The sequence below is a fragment of the Grammomys surdaster genome, unplaced genomic scaffold (genome assembly GCF_004785775.1).
Source record: "Grammomys surdaster isolate TR1022 unplaced genomic scaffold, NIH_TR_1.0 137, whole genome shotgun sequence".
In the NCBI taxonomy this organism is placed as follows: domain Eukaryota; kingdom Metazoa; phylum Chordata; class Mammalia; order Rodentia; family Muridae; genus Grammomys; species Grammomys surdaster.
This window is the reverse complement of record NW_021604595.1, coordinates 9,662,010-9,680,335: the sequence shown is the minus strand read 5'-3', so window position 1 is coordinate 9,680,335 and position 18,326 is coordinate 9,662,010.

Here is an 18,326-nt window from a genome sequence, read left to right as displayed (position 1 = left end):
ATGACAGTAAAACACAGCTACTCCCTGGGTGACACTATCACCCACAATAACCCAAGGGGCATTCTCCTACTTTATCTTATTAGGTTCCTGAAAAGCTTCATTCAAATCAAGTTATGTTGAATGCTGTCAAGGAAGCCATTCTCCTATGGGGAACTCATTTACGGAGCAATGGGTAGGATATTATTCACTTGTAGAATCTTGGTGTCAAATCTAGGCCTTTCTTCCACAGTTACCTGATTTGAACTCTAGGAAGCAATCTGTTCTCCACTCAGCATTTCTGTTACGGCAACATGGACAGAGTACCTACTTTCAAGATATAATGGGAAAGCCATAACCATTTATATCAGACAGGAACTGGTAATATATCTGCCCTAGATTGCTTTCTGCTCCTGTCATAAAACAATGACAGAAAGCATCGTGGGGAGAAAAGGGTTTATTTGATCTTAGGCTCACAGCCCACCCTCATACAGCAACACCAAGGAAGGAAGCTGCAGGCAGGAAATGAAGCAGAGACCCCAAAGAAGGCTTCTCCCAGGCTTGCTCCCAGGCTAACGTTCAGCTAACCTACTTTTATAGCCCAAGCAGACCTGCCTAAGGATGGAACCACCCACAGTGGGCTGGGCCCTCTACATATCAATCATCATTGAATACAGTGCCCCACAGACGTGCCCACAGGCCAGTCTGGTTGAGGCAATTCCTGAGTTGCGGTTCCCTCCTCCCAGGTGTGTCAAGTTGACAACCAAGATTAGTCATCACAACACTTCCAAAACTGTACTGACACAAGTGTTACTGGAGTGGCAGAAAAATCCAAAGTGAAAATAAAAACTGAGAACAAATTAATGCATTCACAAAAAGCTACAACAGCCTTTGCATAAACACACAAACAATAGCAGAGCCATTTGTAGAAGCATTTACCTTTTCAATTCTTCTGTTTTAGCCTTCTGATAAATATGTTAAAATAAATTATTTCAATCTCAGAATAAAACTACTGGAGAGGTAGTTAAAAGACATACTCAAGAGCTGGGGAGATGGCTCATTGGCTAAGAATACTTTTTCTGTCAGCATACGGGTCTGGGTTTAAATTCCCAGCATCCTCATAAAAAAATAGCATGATTGTGTGTGCCTGCACCTCAAGCATTGTGGGGCAGAGATGAGAAGACGCTGAGAGTTCACTGGCCACACAGCCTACCCGAACCCGTGAGCTTCAGTTTCATGGAAAGACCTACCTCAAAGCATTGCAGTAGAGAGGGAGGGGTAGGGGAAGATAATTGACATCAGGCTCTGGTCTCCATCTGCGCTTGCGTGGGTGCACAAACTCTCAGAATTACATACACAAGCACTTAGCACAAAAGGCCGCTCAAAGCGTTATAATGTGCCACGACTTACAAAAACACTTAGAGTAAGCACCTGGTTTTTTTTTTTTTTAAAAAAAAAAGTCTGTCAGATTTTCATAACCTGTTGGTTAATTGCTTTCAACCCAAGCCACTCTGCTCCTGCCCTCCAAACTTTAAAAGTAGCTCAGCAGAAATGCATGTGGGAGAAAGAGGTGATGGATGCGCACGATGCGAGAGCAAGAGCGAGGTAGGGTGCAGGAGAGACCTAGGCTTAACATTCAGCCTCTGAACAACTGATCCTGGTGCTTTGTTACTAGATCCCTCCCCGCCCCCACCCCACCCCCTTGTTTCTTCTGCCGTTTAGTTACAGGCTACCACTGGAAGCCTCTGCCAACATGGGCTGTCCCATCAGCCCTCTGGCACACTGTGTTGATCAGTAGATAAAAACCTTCCCGGCACTCAGCCTAGCTACTTATAGCCTTGGTGGGAGCCACAGCAGCCAGCCGGCAGCCCTGCGGAACTCACTAACTGCCTCTCCAACCCGCTGTCACCTCCTTGGTCCCCCAAGGCTTTGCGTGTTGTGGATAGTCATGGTGGTTGCTTGACCTTGGCCCCCGCAGTTGGCAGACCTCCAGAAACAGCTCTACTGACAAGGTGTGCAGAAGCCTGTGTGCACTCAGCACAGGGCAGTGGAAGGCTGCTGACATCCCCATGGCCCAGTTTTCCCGAGGAGGCAGAAATGCTGCAGGCTTCAAGTCTGGCCGCCTCAGCCTCAGCCTCAGCCTCAGCCTCTGCCCTGCGCCCTGAACTGAAGAAACCAGACTGTGCCTGCCTTCAGGGTGGACAAAAACCGCAAAGAGACAAAGACAAAACCAACAGCAAGACAGGGATCTTACTTTTCCAGTCTGTTGAAGCTCGCTTTGCTTTCTTTACTACACACTCAAAAAAGAAAAAAGAAAAAACTGCCAGTTATTTAAACATGACTACAACACTTTCAAACAGGAGTGACACATGCAATTTTATCTGATGTTTCTCTTACTCTTTGAAGTTCTTTGACCATCTGAGAAACTATATCAATTTAAATTTTTCAGTAAGTAGTGTGTATGTGTGTATGCATGTGTGTGTGTGTGTCTGTGTGTGTGTGTGTCTGTGTGTTGCACCAAACCAGAAACCTGTGTTAGGATGATGAGTAGTGTAATATTACTTGGTGTGCAGCTGACATTGAAAATTGCTCACAAAAGACTGAGCCCAGGCGAAACCAGACAAGCAAGTTTCCCACGCTGCACCCTCTGCACAGAGTTGCTTTTTCTTTGAAAACTTGGATTTGCTTTTATGTAGCCGGGAAGCATGTGTTGTCATGCCATGCAGGAACTGTGGCGAGTTCCCTTGTGGTTGGGAACTGGGAGCCTTTCCACAGAGAAACCCACATCCTGCCCAAGGAGAAAAACTGTGATCTGCTATCATCTGCCTCAGGATTCCCTACTGGAGGGGTTCTGACTCTACCTGTTTTGGGACCTTCAGGGCCCACTGCCACCTGGCTTTTCAATCTTGAGAAACTTGAAGGAACGAGGGACTGTTCCTGGATCATTTTAAGATATGCTTAAAGGTGTTTTGCTTTTCTTCAAGTTTCATTCACTTCAAAGTTCTTTCAAAGGTGTTGGGGGGGCACATGTGTATACATGTGTGTGCACCTCTTCAGGGGTGTATGATGACAGGTTTGGTTTGTTATTGTTGTTATCTTTGTCAGCTGATGCTCTCCTAGCTAAGCCTTGATAAACGGGGGAGACTTGGACCCAACTGCCTTGATTCCAGCTGGTAAGCTTTTTCTTTACATTGAAAGTTCTCCAGTTTTTCCTGGCTTCTCTTGTCAACGTACAATGTCCTGTGCCAGGTCACACCTGTACTTTGGGCCTTAGAATTAACCAACTGCGGTGGAAGCTAAATGGAGTGACGCACCCTTATCGAAGTGCCAGTGTCTGGTACCGGGTTCAGTTCTCCTTCATCTACTGCTAATCCACCTCTGTCTCTTTCTTGCTTTCATTATTTATGTACTGAGCCACAAAGAGACATATCAACTCCGCTTTGTATGGTTTTGTTATCTTTACATTTTTATAGTTGTTTTGAGCAAACAAGGCCACGGCACCTTGCGTTTAGGTGGCTTCGATGTTGGCTCTGATTAACTGGGTCCGTGCTGTGGATGACGTATGCTCAGCTCTGTGGGTCGGAATTGTATATTTATTCTGTGATGACTCACCACCCATAGCTAGTTACCATCACCCTCCAACTTGAGGGGGGGGAGAGAAGATCCCTGTCTGGAATACGTGATAAGCTCACTCCAACACCTGTCTGTGCTTTGAAATCAGGGTTTCCCCTTTCAGAGTCACTTAGAGAAGTAACTGATATTCACAGCTATGGTGTGAGAAAAAGCCTCCCTCCCAAACCCATTCTCCAAAAGGGTTCTAAAATATGTTTTCCTTCAATAGTATATACGGTGTTTTCTCTTTTCTACCCCGTCCCCTTTGGTAGAAGAATAGTACCCAGGGCTTCGTGCATGGTAGGAAGGGACTCTATTACTGAGCGACATGCTCAATCCGCTGTCTTTTGAAAACCTACGGCTGACAAGGGCTGGTAACTGTAGCAACTCAGGAGGCAGAGGCAGCAGGTACAAGTTCAAGGCCAGCCTAGGCAACCCTGTATCAAACCTGAAACCCTGTATCAATATTAAAAGAAAAGAAAGCTAGGGATGTGGCTTAGTGATGAATTACCTGCCTACCACAGACAAAGCCTTAGGTTAAAAAATAAAATAGAATTTACAGATTCATGCACGAAATTGCTCTTCTATTCCCTACTTCCTACCTTTCCTTTCAGAAAAAAAAAATCACCTCTGCCTTCCAGCTACATGTGGATGCATGACTACCGCATGATGACGGTGAAGCACACATGCACACATCTGGAATTTGACCTTTCTCCTCCCTGCCAGGTTCCTCTTGCCTTGTGGATAGAACCGTGGAATGTAGGAGGAACGGCTCACCTGCATGGGCACAGCGGTCTATTCCACACACACCTTGCCTTTATCGGCCTTGCACTCCTCCTCAAGAAGGTCTCAAGTGTCCTCCGATTCTCTCATGGCTGTGCTGTGACGGCTCGTTGACAATGCTCATTAACAGACACCTTACTTCTAGATTGGGAGCTTCAAGGCATCAGGACACTGGGAAGTTGGGTCACTCCTACAGGGCAAAGGAGCTGAAATCACACTTAGCAGAGCAAGCTATATCTGGAATACAGTTTGCCCAGGCACAGAGCAAAATGAAACATGTTAAAGAACAAGAGACTGGCCAGCGGGCAGTAGCATACTCCTTTGATCCAAGCACTTGAGAAGCAGAGGCAGATGGATCTCTGTGAGTTTGAGGCCAGCCTGATCTACAGAGTGAATTTGAGAGAAACAGGAATGCATACCATGCTCATGTATACATATGACACTCATACAGAAGAAACATAAGAATAATTTTTTTTTGAGAAAATGAGATGTTCTCATCTTGTGTTTTACAATGTTACATGAGAAGACATTTTCCATCTTCTTGTCTACTCTGCTGTCTGCTTTTGGAAAAATAAACTTCTGTCTTTGTGGAGGAAGGAAAAAATTGTCTATTTTGAGTCAATTACACAGGATAAAAAGAGAAAGGCAACTCTCTCCTTTCTTGTTAATGTGTGTGTAAGGACAAGAAGGTATTTTTCTCATTTTATTGCCATTGACTTTCCAAGCAAGGACAGAGGAGAGTGAAAGGAGGAGGCGGGGGAGAAGTGACAATAAAGGAGACAAGGATGAGGAAGGGGAAGAGGCAGAGGAGAAGGAGGTACTACATGTTCTTTCCAGTTTTGGTGGTGGTGGTGGTGGTGGTGGTGGTGGTGGTGGTGGTGATGGTGGTGGTGGTGTTTTAGCACATAGATAGATAGATAGATAGATAGATAGATAGATAGATAGAGAGATAGAGAGATAGAGAGATAGAGAGATAGATAGACAGACAGACAGATAGATATGGGTGTGTGGTCTGCATGTGCATCTGTCTACCAGTACACTGTACAAAGAGTGTCTTTAAAGGTCAGAAAATGGCATTGGATCCCTTGAGACTGGAATTATAGATAGCTGTGAGCTCCAATATGCGTGCTGGGAAACAAACCTGAGTCTTCTGGAAGAGCAGCCAGCATTCTTAACAGATGAGCCATCTCTCCAATACCATCTTTCCAGGTTTTAACAGATCTGGCAAGAGCTTTGGTTTTTTTTACCCCCCCTCTTGGGATATTCTTGAGTCCCTGGTCTAACTGAGCATTAGCTGAAAATGTATAGCACGGAAGCCTGATATCAGTGATGGCAGACTGCAGAATTGAGTCACCACTGAGGACAGAGTTCAGTGAGAGAGCACTTGGGTAGCCATCTACTACATGCGTCTCTGGGTTCAACATCCAGTTCTACAAAACACAGCACTCAATGAGAAGAGCTGAGTTACCTTAAAAGATCTGGAGTGGAGTTAGCAAACAGAACAGTTTTACTGTTACTCACGGGACAAGAATCTACATTCCGAGCCAGTGAAATGGCTAAGCAGGTAGAGCCACTTGGCCCCCAAGCCAAGGTCTTCAGAACCCGTGTAGTGGAGGAAGAGAACAGACTCTCACAAGCTGGCCTCTGATTTCCACTGTGAGGCACACCCACACATGTAAATAAAGCAAACAAGTAAATATAGAAAAAAGTAATAAAGAAGCTAAAGTAAACAACAAACGGCCAATGCAGTTACGCCAAACAGTTGGTTAAAAGGTTAACTGGACTTAGGGTTGGTCTACTACCATCGAGTCCAGCAGTGTGACAGTTAACCAATTCCGTTCCTAAGGCTGAGCTGCTACTACCAATCCTAATAGCCAAGGGCGGAAGCCTGAAAATGACTGTAATAAGAAGCCTCCATCGGTTGTGAAAGGTTCACAGTGTGTTACTTTCATATGCAGCACCAACAGAGTTCACGGTGAGATGTGACGGGAGAGAAAGGCCCACCCTGAGAGTGTGAAGTGGGACTTAGATTCCCAAGAGGAATTACTAAGGCAATTTCTAAATCATCTGCAAATGCTATGGATAAAGCAGAAGATCATTCAGCTACAAGCAGTCAAATGCCGATTAACACTATGTCAGCCTGGTCCACTTTGTAAAGTATGAAAAGGTCCCAGGCACAAGGTCTCCCAGCCTAGCCACCTCACGGGCTTTTCCCATCAGCAGTCCATAACTTAGGATGTAGCCTCAGATGGTTCGTGATGATTTCATTACAGCTGGAGAGAACAGCTCACTGGAGAGCTGAATTTAGGCTAAGCTAAAAAATGTCCAACCACTCAGTGTTGTCTTTGCATTAAAGCTGAGAGGCACAATAAGTGGTGGGAAGCCACTTTGAAAAGATGGGTGACATGGAGCCTGAACTAGTCAACCTCTGTAACTAGACAGGGCCTCAAGAGAAGGCATTGGGACACTAATCCAGCCACAAATCCTCCGACTTATACTTTGTCAAGTCTGCAGGATGTGCTGTGACCCTGGATCTTAGCATAATTGTCATCAGAGAGACCAGAGAGACTTCATCTAACAACTGATGGAAGCAGAGGCAGAGTCCCACAGCTGAATATTAGGCAGAGCTTGGGGAGTGCTGAGAGAGGGGAGGAAAGAGTGGAGGAGCCAGAGAGGCCAAGGATTCCACAAGAACACGGACAGTAGAGTCAGCTGACCAGGACTTCAGCAGCCTCACAGAGATCAGAGAGCCTGTGTGGGTCTGACGTAAGCTCTCTGAATATATGTTCAGTTGTGTATCTTGATATTCTTGTAGGATTCCTAGCAGTGGGAGTGGGGGTGTTGTCTCTGACTCTTCTTGCCTTTGGGACCCTTTTCATCCTGCTGAGTTGCCTTGTCCAGTCTTGATATGAGAATATGTGCCAGGTTTTATTGTACCTTGTTATCTCTGATAACTCATCTATAATATGTAACTAATTCAAGAATAAACAAACAAACACTATGAGCCCAAGAACAGAACTGGTTCACTTAAACACTGGTGCCACCCAGAGAGCCTATTGCTAGTGGTGGGGCCTCGGTACAGTGCCAAGGTTAAACAGGTACTAAAAAGCATCATGCATTGTGACAAAGAATAAATCGGTTCCAGATTATATAGTCAGGGATTTGGGTGGGCATTTTTTCTTCTATTTAGGACCTCTAACTTCTAACACAGCACCCTATGAGGGTAATTACCCACTGGGGTAATTCTGGAACAGATCAGGCAGGCAACTTGATTTACTGAAATATGAGACACCTTAAAGTCACCCTGTGGTCAGAAGAAATGGGTCACAGGAGAATCTGAACAGTGTCAAGCTGAGCTCATGCTGCCCTCAGGACAAAAGAGCAGGGGATACACTCAAGCCTTCTTTGAGAAATGAGGGACCTATCTATGTCATTTGTTCTGCAGCCAGCCCTAGAGCAACAAACTTCCTCTTTCTTTTTTCCCATAGAACCTGTACTAGACATTGCAATAGGATGCCATAGATGTGACTTGGTGGGAGATTTCTCAAAAGCATTAGGGAAAACCGAAAATATGCAAGTGTAGGAAAAAGCAATAGACTAGCGGCAGAATCAGCCCCAGATAGTTTCTATGGAGTAGGAATAGTAAGGGAAATGGCAATAAGTGGGTCACATGATTTTAAACTCACCGTGGGTCACTGGTGAGAGAGACAATAGGTGTGATGCTCCACCCTCTATGAGGATGGCTATGCCCACTAAGAGCAGAGAGATTTCCAGACTCTCTTTTTCATCACAGAGTGGACCATTGAGATCTTGGGAGAACTTCTTTTGCCCATGAAACTCCACAAGCCTGAACAACTTCAAAGACATCTTCTATGCTTATATTCTTTGTTATTTTTCCTCCTCCTCCTCCTCCTCCTTCTTCTTCTTCCTCTTCTGATTTCTTCTTTCTCTTCTTCTTCTTTTTCTTCTTCTGAGACAGGGTTTCTCTGTGTAGCCCTGGCTTTCCTGGAACTCACTCTATAGACCAGGCTGGCCTTGAGCTCAGAAACCTGCCTGACTCTACCTCCTGAGAGCTGGGATTAAAGCCATGTGCCACAACCACCCAGCCTCCATGTTTATATCTTAATGTTAGCCATGACATTGTAGATGCTCTTAGACATTCACTTTTTAAACTTCCTGCTATCAAGGAGTAAAATGCCTTCCCCTTTTTTGTTTTGCCATAACAAAAGATCTGATACCGAATGATTTATTTTTTAAAATTCTATTATCATTCCTGTTGTTTGATATAGGTTTTGATATGTATCCTGGGCTGGCCTTGAAGCTACCCATCTTTAACATCATGGGAATCCTGCCTCAGCCTCTCACATCAGTACTTCTTTATATGGTACCTATATAGGTTCTGGATGGATAGAAGTCTAGCACTGATGTCGACTTCCAGTGAAGACCTGCTGGCAGGCAGCATCTGAGGGAGGACATGTGGCGAGAAGGACCAAGAGGCAAAGGAAGCAATGAGGGTTGCAGAAAGCTGAGGTGGGAGCTGAGCCTGCTCTTTAGTAACCTCCTGTTATCTAAGGGAACTAATCCATTAAGTTCTTGAAACCCAACTCAGTCCACAGGAACAGCATTGATCCCTTCTTTATGGGGAGGGAGGTTCATCTCTATTAGTCTCCATTTCTCAAACATGCTACTGTCTCCAATGTCATTACACTGAGGACCGAGCATCCAATGCACAGACCTTTGGAAGACAACCCACATCCAAACTTTAGCAGCTCTCATCTTTGGATTGTGCATTGTATACCATACGTGAGTATGAGCACCTTATACAGATTGAGGCATCACCAGTCCAGGTGATCCACTGCAAAGCCACATTTTACCCACACTAAAGGAAAGTGCAGAAGTATTCTGTAAGAAATGAAGAACTGGTGGCTGGGAAGGTGACTCAGTCAGAAAAGCACTTGTCACACGAACATGAAGACCAGAGTTCAACACCCAATACACACATGAAAGTCAGGCATAGCTACAAGCACATGGAATCCCAGCACTAGAGGCAGAGAGAGGAGAATCCTTGGGGCTTGCTAATCAGCCAGTCTAGCAGAACTAATAAGCTTCAAGTTCAGTGAGAGAACCTGAGAATTCTTTCCAGTTCCAAAACTCATCATCAATACAAACACCGAGTTCAGTTTCCCAATGCAAAAGGGACACTCCTTCCATGGTGGTAGGAGAAGACATGGGCCACGGTCACTGCTGAGAAGAATAAACAGTGGAGAGGGATTGAGGAAGGTTCTGGATATAAACATCTGTCCTCTATATGCATGAACACATACACACACACACACACACACACACACACACACACCCCAACTGTTTCTTTTCTTCCGTTTAGCTGTTCTTGCCCGGCATGTTGGTGTACACCTGTAATCTGAGGCACTATCATAAGTTTGATAGGTCAGTCTGAGGTGATACAGTTACCGTAGATGATACAATAAGACCCTGCCTCCAAAAGGAAAATAATAACAACAGCAAAGTGCCCATTCTGATTCCTCTGGATAGAAGTAAGAAAGAGCGCAGTTTCCATGTGCAAGTCCCAGGATAAGACTACTCCAGACGGAAACTTCAAGCTCTGCCTCTCACCAGCTCTATGATCTACCTGGGACAAACTCTGTGACCTGTGTAAGTGACTGAACGGTTCAATGCCTCAGTTTCCCCATCTATGAAGTAGAGATAATAATGATCACAGCACCTACCACACAAAACATTTGGAACCTCAAGTAAGTTACCACATAGCAAGCACTTAGTGCCCACCATCTTCTAAGCTATAGGAGCGTAAGCTACATTAGTAACAGATAAGAATGCATTTGCCCAAACACAGTCACTGGGTACACAAATCTTCCCTTTTCCAACACATACCTTCTAGCTCCAAAACCCAGCACTAATACAAGCACCAACCCAGAAAGTTAAACCCCCTTTTAGATGAAGTCTGTATATTCCTTCCATGGTGGGGCAGAAGCCATGAACACTGCTGAGGAGAAGGCCTCAAGTGGACAGGGGAGTGTAGTGTCAAGGCATCCATGGCACAAGCCACCAAGAGTAAGGGGGTGGGCAACCGTACCACTTGGAGGCTGGTTCAGAAATTGATTTCAAATCAGATTCTTGAGGCTAACTCACAAGGTAATTACCACCATTGCTGGGATTGCCATTATACCTTGCAATTACCTTGATGTAATTAATTCAGACTTGTGAAGTGCTTGGAGATCAGCAGATGAAAGGTGCCGTGTTGTTCTGAAGTATCATTAGTCCTCTACCTGCCTTTCATCCATGGTGATTACAGCTCTTCAGAAGCATTAATTAATCCTCATAACAGCCCCCAGAAAGCAGATAAGCGTAGGAGTCATCTCCACTGGGTCCAAAAGAGACATCTACCTGAGTTTAGTGATAGCTCTCTGGCGGCCACTTGGGCCGTGGGAGGCCTCCAAATCACAAGCCTTTGTCTTGTGAGCATCAGCAATTTGTCCAAGCCTCCAGTTTAGTGACAAGGCAATGAAGAGCGATATCAGGGTAGCCTTGATGCATTGTGAAATGGTTACGCTCGGTTTGGCTGTGCAACTCAGCAGTAGAGTGTGCTGAGCTGATGTGAGGCCCTAGGTTCAGAACCTTAAAATGCAGATATCTGCAAAGACTTAGTTATGAGCGGTTTGCGTGAGGGTTTGTGTTTGTGTGGGTGTGGGTGGGTGGTGGGTAAAAGCCACGTCTACTGGTTTTCAACGCCCTGACAACTTGATAATGAGACAGGACCTTTCACATGTCCTATAGTAAAGAATTTGTCCAAGGTCACAAAATGCTGGTACCTAAACTAAGAACAGCCTTTTATCGAATGGCATTCTTGCAAGCATGGGCTCACTGAGGTCTTTTCCCTGAAGCTTATGTCTCACTCTGGGATAGAGGGTCCTTGAGAACAAGGTGCTGTGACATGGATATTTTATAGACACAACTTAAGATACTCCAATGGAGATTGTGCAGAAACTCCTTTCCCTAGAATCTACTCCTTTGTTAGTAGACGTATCTAGTTGGGGGTGGGAGGGATGTGATTAGCAGGCTCTGTGTGCCCAATGACTGCCAGAGAACCTAGGGCAACGCTCACACTGAGATTTCCTAAGCAACGAGTAACAAAATCTGCAATGATCCAGACGACAAATCTTCTTTCACCCCGACATCAGGTTCCACACCATCAAAGTTGCTTCACATGCAAACTTATTGAAAATGTCTAAAATTCCCTTCAAGTCATGTGTAGATGTTGTCTCTGACACAGACATGAATTCCAAGTTCAGACTTTCCCTTCCCCCCCTCCAAGATATCTCATTATTTGAAAAGACACAAACATGAGAAATGAGAAAAGACACAAACCTTTCAGCAAAGGACCATTCAAACTCGGAGACAGGAGCTCGGGGTGTGTGGAAGGTGTTTGTGTGCTTTTTTGTCCAATGATTTATTTTTAAGCTATGTGTATGCATGAGGAGGTACGAGCACATGGATGCTGGTGCCCACTGGAGTCACAGATTGTTGAGGGACATCTCACATAGATACTGGGTACCAAACTCAGATCCTCTCTCGGTCATGCCATTAGCCACAGAGCCATCTTGCCAGTCCCACTTGTGTGATTTTTATTACTGCCAGTTTCTAATTTTTGTCCCATGTTTTTAAGAATCATATGTAAATATGAATGTTTCATGTCTGGTTTTGTTGTTGTTGTTGTTGTTTGTTGGTTGGTTGGTTGGTTGGTTGGTCTTTTAGGGGGTTGGTTTTTTTTGGGGGGGGTGTTTTTGGTTTTTGCTAGAACAAACTAAGCATTGCATTTCCCAGCCCTGAATCTTCCCAGCAAGCTCCTCTGTCCTCTCAAAGGAGCATGCTAACACTGAGCCACAGTGTCTTGGCACAAGAAACACTATTATTGCACTGTCATAGATGCCCACGATAACTGCTTTATGTTGCCATAGCTACTACTGTTATCATCAAAGATGATAACTGTGTAATTACTGATGGTCATTCATTAACACTTACACATCACAACCACACAAAGGCTCCTCCAGAGCTTTCTCATTTGGGTAAACAGAAAATGAAACACCATCTAAGTCATAACAACTAATGTAGCCAGAATTGGTGCAGGAAACTCTTGCTCTTTTTTAAAACCACAGATTACTTTCCTAAAACACATATAGAATTGCTCACAGAGGTGTGTATACAACTCAAGGCTTTGCTTTCTCTGTCAGGAGAAGTAACCTCTCTGAAACACCGTCATTGTGATTCAAATGTGAAATGACCCTAGAAGATTGTGTGTTTGAACTCCTGGTCCCTAACTCGTAGTGTTATTTTGGAAGGTTGCGAAGCCTTTAGGAGGTGGACCCTCTCTGAGGTGCTGGAGGCAGGTCTTGAGGCTTGATATCTCTACCCAACTTCTGTCTGCTCTATATTTCCTGAACATTGGTACAATGAATGTGGCCAGCTACCTTACACTCCTGATGCTGTACCTTTGCCTCCCTGATAGATATAACTGGGGATTATCTCCCCGATAGGCTGTGATATTTGAATATGTGGCTTCAAATTGATAGCACTGCTTGGGAAGGGGGGCAGTTACAGGGTGAAGCCTTGCTGGAGGAAGTTCATCACTGGGGACTTGGAGAGGTACACTTCTTGCCCTATTTCCAGTTTGCTCCTTCTGCTTTCTGCCTGTAGCTCTCATCCTCCTGTTCGGGCCACCATGCCTCCCTGAGATTATAGAATCATTCTTCTGGAATCTTAAACCAAAATAAACTCCTCGTGCAGTAAGCTGCTTTGATCACGGCATCTCATCCCGATGAGAGACGAGTCTGTGCTGCACTCTGCAAACTGTGAGCTGAAATAAACCTTTCCTCCCTTAACCTTTCCCGGTCTTGGATTTTTGCCACAGCAAAAAGAAAAATAATCAACCAAGTGGTTAGTCTCAGCTTTGCAAAGTAAGTGCTCAAAACAACAACAAAAAAAAAATCAACTGTTCTGTTAACCAAAACTATGTGTTAACCTAAACTAGGAAATGCATTATTTAGAGTCGTAATCTTACTAAGACATAGTTCACCTCCAAACCCTTGGCTTCTATATCTATAGCTTCAACTAGCTACAGACTGATATATATTAGGAGAAATTGTCAGTAGTGAACACTACAAATTATTTTTCTTCATCATTCCATAAAAGTATGCAGCATAACAGCTACTTGCATGACATTCCCATCAGGTTAGCTATTACAAGGAATTGAGGCATGAGTCGAAGCTTACATGAAACAGTGCATAAGAGATAGGGAAATACTATGATTTATGCAAGGGGCTTGAGCAGTTGGGCTTGTAGATATTGGTGGAGGTTTGAACCACCACTTGAATAGACTACACTTATTTTATTTATAATATATTCTAGTAATTAAGTTCATGCCTGATGGTTTAAGTTGAGTCAGTCATTCAAATGATGGCTTCCTGATTGCATATCATTGCAACACTACTGTCAGTTGTCATGGTCACCCTTAAGTACCATCTTACCAGAACAGACATTCCACCTGTCGGCATGGCAATTATTAAACACAGACATTACACAGACAGCATCTAGTGTGATGGATGGACAAGCTTGCCAGCTCAGCACAGGTGAGACTTCTCTTCCTATTGCAAGTCAGAAAACGTTAGACCTATTTCTCCACTGCAAATAGCAAACGCTCTCTAGACATGTATTTAATCTTTTGAGCATATACTACTGACGGGGAGGGTATGTTGCAATTCAGATAGTTTTATATAATGCTAAGGAACAAGACAATTTATTAGTGTTCATTGAAAGTTACTATTTAAAGGATTCTCCCGCTTCACCTACAATCTTGATAGTAGCCTATTGGGGCTGGAGAGATAGTTCAGTAAATAAACGAGACTACTGACAATCCTGAGACCTTGAGTCCAACCCCAAGATGCATATGGCAAAAGAAGAGAACCAACAAAGACAGACGGCCCTTTGCCCTCTATAGTCACCATTGCACACAAACACACACAAATAAAATAAATAAATAATGGTGTAATAAAAAAGGTAGTTCATCAAAGTTGCTGGGATCTATTTAGTATCAAGTCATCAAGCCTGCATATTGTTTTTGAGCATTGTAAGTGAAATTACATCACCAGGAACATTTCGTTTGGAGGGGTACAGTTCATTTAAGAAGGTGCTAGATAGGTTTATCTGCGTAGATCACTTTTCCTCCAGGTAAAGCCAAGTAAGAATACGGTCTTTGGGGCTAGAGAGATGCCCCAGAGGTTAAGAGCACTGGTTGCTCTTCAAGAGGTCCTGAGTTCAGTTCCCAGCAACCACACGGTGTCTCACAACCATCTGTAATGGGATCCAATACCCTCTTCTGGTGTATCTGAAGACAGCAACAATATACTCATATACTTAAAAAAATAAAAATAAAAAAATAAATGTTTAAAAAATATATGGTGCCTGTAATTCTCCATTCATTTCTCCAGATCTTCACTTCATTCTTCTCTGTTTTGACCATGTCCTAAAAGTTATCCTTCTACGAATTCCATCTATGAACATGTTTGGCCAGTTTGGACCCCATATCCTAGACTTGCTTGACCTCTGCGCACCCCATATGCTGCCCTCCACTGACCTCTGTAGACCCAACCTTAAATACTTGCATGGCCCCGGAGGCACCTTGGCCAGAAGAACCATAGAGGAACCGAGAGATACTTGCTCCCAGTCCTTCCCTCATCAGACCAAGAAAGCCTCCTTCTGTGCCTCATGCTCTGGTAACATGCTTGGGACATCACTGCTGTTGTTTGGAGACAGCTTAGGTGTGCCACACCAACGTTCATGTGTTGAAACTTAATCCTGATTTTGAAATATTAAGAGTGTAGAAACATAATCCAATCCAACTGTGGTGTTTCCAGGTGAGAGCTTAGAAAGGTGATTAATGTTGGAAAAAGTCATAGGGCCAGTTCCATGATAGAATCCTGGTGGTTTCCTAATAAGAAAAGGACCCCAGACAGGCAGACAGACAGACAGACAGACACACACACACACACACACACACACACACACACACCAGTTTCTTGCCATGCAATGCTCGGCTCTACCTTGGGACCATGCTCAACACCAGACGTACTCCCTCAAGTTTTTGCTTCTAGAACTGTCTCTACAACACACTGCCAGAGGTGAAAGTTCTTGAGTGCTTCTTCTTCATCAGGTCTTGCTTTTCTGGACTCTACCCTGGACTTCTTTAAATACCTCTTTATTACTGTCCCTTCAGTCACCTCTTTCAGTGTCCCATATATATATCCCATCAGAATTCCAGAGGAAATGATGTTTTTGAGTTGTTCATATAAGAGACTCTTTTCTCCTGTGGTCCTTGGTTCAGGATGGAAGGTTGTGTAATGGTGAGTGAACTGCAGACACATTAACAAAACAGTGCCACATGCTCTTACAAGCTGCAACAGGCTGTGTGTACATAGGCAGTCCAGACCCAGATATTTGTCAACTCTATCACATTGCCTCCCATTATCATCAGTAGATGTCTCCTAGCCTGGGTATCAGTTTTGTTACTCACTGTTGTTGCTTGCTGAAGGGTGATTGTCTATACTACAAGTGATGAAAATGGAGAGATTTCTTCTCTCCTTCCCATGGCATTCTAAAGCAGCATCCAAATTCACATGCTTTTGATGCAATCATTGTTTAAGGAGCTTTCTTGCATATCTATTGTGGTAGTTTGAATAAAAACGGCTCCCATAGGCTTATATATTTGAATACTTAGGGACTGATACCATTTGAAAGGATTAGGAGGTTTGGCCTTGTTGGAGTAGGTTTGGCCTTTCAAGGAAATGTGTCACTGAGGTGAGCTTTGAGGTTTCAAAAGCCCAAGCCAGATCCACCATCTCTCTCTTCCTGCAACATACAGGTCCAAATGTAGAACTCTCGGCTACTTCTCCAGTATCATGTCGGCTTGCAAGCTATCATGCTTCCTGCCATGATAATGGACTAAGCCTCTGAAACTATAAGCCAGCCTCTTTATAAGAGTTATCATGGCCATTGCTCATCACAGCAATAGAATACTGACTAAGACACTATACACACACACACATACACACACACACACACACACCAGCCTTGACTAATGCGTGTCTCCCATCTTATCCGGCTAACTCTGGATGGAGTGCTCTAATCCATGCCTGAAACTTTGCACAGGCAACCTCACACACACCCTTGCCCTCTCCCACCTGTGCTTACTCCACACAGCTGCTTCCTCGGCCCCAGTCTTTCCATCATGCTAAGTATCTAGTCCAAGAGATACTGACTTTTGGTTTTGGTCCCTAACCTATTTTTCCATTCTCTAGCCTGTAAGATACCTATGCCTTGACCACTGACAGATACCCCAAATGTCAGCCCCCATTGTTTCTTATTCTGAGGTCCCTGACACTATCATCTACTCAGCTCCTATGACACAACTCAACCATATCCCAACTCTCTGGTGTAGCTGTCCTGATCAGAGACAAGATGCTTGGAAACTGAGCCTTATAAACAGATTACCTTGTTCTATGTCATCCAAATACTACCACCTCTACCCTTATTCCTGTGCCCCCAAACACAGTCTGAACTCTTAGGAAGATGAACTCAATGCTAGTGTCATAAACTGATAGTCATGAGACTCATGGTCTGAAAGAGACTGGAGAGTAAAGAGAAAAGTTCTTGAAGTTTCCTTCGAAAATACAGTGTGCACTTGTTCCAAGCACCCTCCAAGGCAGTCAGCTGGTATTCTGACAGCCATCCAGAAAGCCTGGTTTGACTTTAACCTATGGAAACCCACAGGACATTTTATCCCTCAGAGGAGATTATGAGAAAATAGATTAGGGACCAGAAGGCAGCCTCTAAGCAAACCAGATCAATACAAATGTTAGCACAGTATTGTTTGATGAGGAAACTGTACCACAGGGGGAGAACACCACTGCACATGGCCACTGCTGCTCTGCATGTTGTCCTAAGTGACCAGACTCACCTTTTACTAGTGTTAAATAAGAACTGAAGGGGACTCAAATCACCATCAGTCACGACTCCTGTCCTGTGTCTTCATGACAAACTGGTAGAGTTGACTTCTTACTTACGGAGAGGAAATAGTGAGTTCCGAGATGAAGAGACCAAATGGGTCTCGGGAAGTATGACTTATTATCATGTGGGAATGTAAATTTTTCAAGATTTTTCAATTAGAACGCCTTACGATTCTACAGTCCCACTACTGATCAAGTCTCTAAAGGAGTAGGTCTCAACCTATGGGTTGCGACTCCTTTGGGGGTCAGGCGATCCTTTCACAGTGGTTGCATGTCACATATTCACATTACGATTCATAAGAGTAGCCAAACTACAGTTATAAAGTAGCAACAAAGCAATTTTATAGTTGGGGGTCACCACAACATGAAGAAACTACATGAAAAAGCTGAAGCATCAGGAAAGTTGAGAACCACTGCTCTTAAAGGAATTAAAGTCTGTATGTGGATGAGATGTCTACACTCATGCTCAGTGCATAGTCACAATAATCAACAGATGATATAGATTCATATATCCATCCATGGTTAAAAGGATAAAGAAACGGTTTTGTACACACATACACACACACATACACACACACTGAAATATTATTTGGCCTTCAAAAAAATGAACATAGAGGATATTCTGCTCTATCAAATAAGCCAGGCACTGATCTCATGTTTACATGGAGTCTAAAACATGCCATCACAGACAGGAAGATGGTGACGCTACCACAGACTGGAAGGGGAAATGGAGGAGAAGGAGACAGAGGCAGAGGCAGAGGAAGAGACAGAGACAGAGGCAGAGGCAAAGACAGAGGCAGAGAGGAAGAGAGGCAGGGAGGCAGAGAGGCAGAGAGGCAGAGAGGCAGAGAGGCAGAGAGGCAG